A 2,964-nucleotide genomic window follows, 5' to 3' on the forward strand; every position below is an offset into this window, starting at 1 on the left:
GAATCAAGAAGACTGGAGAAAAGTTGATCATTTGAATATTTAAATGTGTCTTGGTGGAAGAAAAACCAGGATGTGAGGGATGTGAGGATGGAAAGCCTTCTCTCACCTAGTTTGTACATGTTAACAGGAGAGAAGGGCCTTTGAAGGAAAAGTGAAACAAAAAATAGAACATAAAACTTGCTTGGTAATGTGGAAGATCAGTGCAAAGCAGCAGAGGAAGAGCCTCAAGTAGATGAGTGGACACAGTGCTTACAACAATCAGCTCATTTTAAGGACAGTGCATGACTAGGTAGTGTTTCATTCTGTTGTACACAAAGTCTATGAGTCAGAATAAATTCAAAAGCATCTAGAAACACTATGAGCTTCATGAATACACATATTTGACACATATGGACATACACCTATACGAAATAATTGATAACTAGATGCTACCTGACAGCAACAATGTTAGTTACTATTTATGTTACTTTGAGCAAGTCCATTAACTTTTTTGGATCTTGTTTTATTCGTGTCTGAGGAGGATATTAAATTTGATCAACTCTTTTGTTCCTTCAGCCTTTAAAATCCTGAGAATCTAGTGAGTTCCTTGAAGGACAATTGCTCTTTAGAATCTTTTGAGAAATCTGAATAGACAGAGAGTATTTGCTAGGCTTGCTAGTGCTTTCAAAATGGAGTTAATACAGACAATTTCACTCTGAAGCAGTGGTTCCCAACCTTCCTACTGCCATGACCCTTTAATACAGTGCCTCATGTTGTGGTGACCCCCACAAACAGAAAATTAATTTTGTTGCTACTTTGTACCTGTAATTTTGCTATTGTTATTAATCAGGCAACCCCTGTGAAAGGGTTGTCTGACCCCCAAAGGGGTTGCAAATCACAGATTGAGAACCGCTGTTCTAAAGCGCCCATTTTGCATCATGAAGAATGCAATCTTACTTGAAAACTTGTATTAAATGAGAAAATCAATGCAAAAATCACCAAATGTTTTTTTCAATGTAGTAAAATGTATAGCATTTAGTACATAGAACCTTTTAGAGCCCTAGTAGTGTAGTAATTATGCATTGGGCTGCTAACCTTGAGGTTAGCAGTTCAAAACCACTAACCACTCTGTGGAGGAAAGATGAAGCATTCTACTTCTGTAAGAAATTGCAGTCTCACAGGGTCTTCCTGTCCTACAGGATCTCCAAGAGTCAGAAGAAATCAATGGCAGTGAATTTCATTTGGTTTGACATACTATGGATAGTTACCAATGGAACCAATATAAAACATATTTGAAAGAGTTCTCTCTTGTTTTATCCTTGGTTTTTTTTGTTTTCAGAACCAAAGTTGTTCATTAATCTTAATATCTGAACAGTAGTTAAAAAAAAACCAACCAGGTAAAACATGGATGTCTTTTAAAACCCCCAACAAAACATTGCAGGTAGTAAAATGCTGTAGGGATATCCTTTTTGTATATGACTCCATGTTTAAAAAATGAATATCCCAAACATTTGTTTACAGATAAAATAATAGATACGACTGGCTGAAATAATTATTGAGTTGAATGATAAAGATGAATATATCTGCAAGAAAAAAAAATATTAGTCAATGTGTACAAGTGTTGCATAGCACATAAAATTAGGGGGGAAATGTTGCTGTCAAGTTGATTCTAACTCATGGAGACCCCATGTCAGAGTAGAAATATTATCCCTAGGTTTTTAAAGACTGATTTCTTGGAAGTTGACCAACAGGGTTATAGTCTGCAAACTACAACATCCAACATTTCACTTAGCAGCTGATTTGGCATCATTGACATTATTTCACAAAATTTAAAAACCAAAAAACCACTGGCATTGAATCAAAAGTGACTCACAGTGATCCTATAGGATAAGGTAGAACTGTTTTTGTGAGTTTCTAAGACTGTATCTATTTTGTTCATTCATTCTTCCATTGATGGACATGTAGGTTTTTTATGTCTTTTTGTTATGGCGATTAGGATTAGGGTAACCAGGGGTGTTTAAGGTATCTATAAATGTTTTGACTCTTATTTCCCTGTTTTCTTTGTATAGGACTATTGTTTCTCTGGTTAGATATGTCCACTAGAGGAACTGTTGGGTCAAATTGTATTTATACTTCTAATTTTGAAGAAGCTGGCCATGCACCGTATAGAACATTGTTGTGGCTATCAGGTGCCATCAAGATGGTTCCGACACCTAGCAGCCCTCATACAGCAGAATCAAACAATGGCCACTCTGAGGTCATCTCAAAAATCGTTTCTGTGCCTGAGCTTATTGATGCAGCCACTGTGTTGATCCATAGGCCCTCATACAGGGTCTTCCTATTTGGACTGCCCTTCGACCTTACCAAGCATGAAGTTCTCCTCCAGGCCTCCCCTGACAACATGTTGAAAGTATGTGAGATGAAGTCTTTTTGTCCTTGCCTCTAAGGAGCACTCTGCTCACATTTCTTCCAGGACAGACTTGCACTTTCAATGTTCTCTGCCAGCACTAAAATTGAAACACATCAATTATTTGGTCCTCCTTATTCAGTGTCCAATTTTCATGTCAGGCAATAGAAAATGCCAGGGTTTGGGTCAGGACCACCTTAGTCCTCAAATTTTTAAAAAATATTTTTATAATGGTTGCCCATTTTAAGGTCTACCCATCAGTGTTTGAGATTCCAGTCTTTCTCTATGATCCCAGCATTTATGGTTCTTTAAAAAAATTATTTGCTAATAATGCTAGCATTAAGTGATCTCACTGTGGTTTTGACTTGCAACTCTACTAGCTAGTGATTGAGAGCATTTCTTGATAAGTTTGTTGCTTGCCTACAGTTCTTCTTTGATGAAGTCTCTGTTTATTATTCGTTGGTCCATTTTAAAATCAGATTATTTCTCTTTTTCTGGTTGAAGTATTGAAATTTTCTATACATTAAACAAAATTAGTCCTTTATGGATCAACACAGTGACTGCATTAAAAAGCTCAG

Source organism: Echinops telfairi, unplaced genomic scaffold, assembly GCF_000313985.2.
Source record: "Echinops telfairi isolate 266 unplaced genomic scaffold, ASM31398v2 ScPeMD7_7401;HRSCAF=8416, whole genome shotgun sequence".
In the NCBI taxonomy this organism is placed as follows: domain Eukaryota; kingdom Metazoa; phylum Chordata; class Mammalia; order Afrosoricida; family Tenrecidae; genus Echinops; species Echinops telfairi.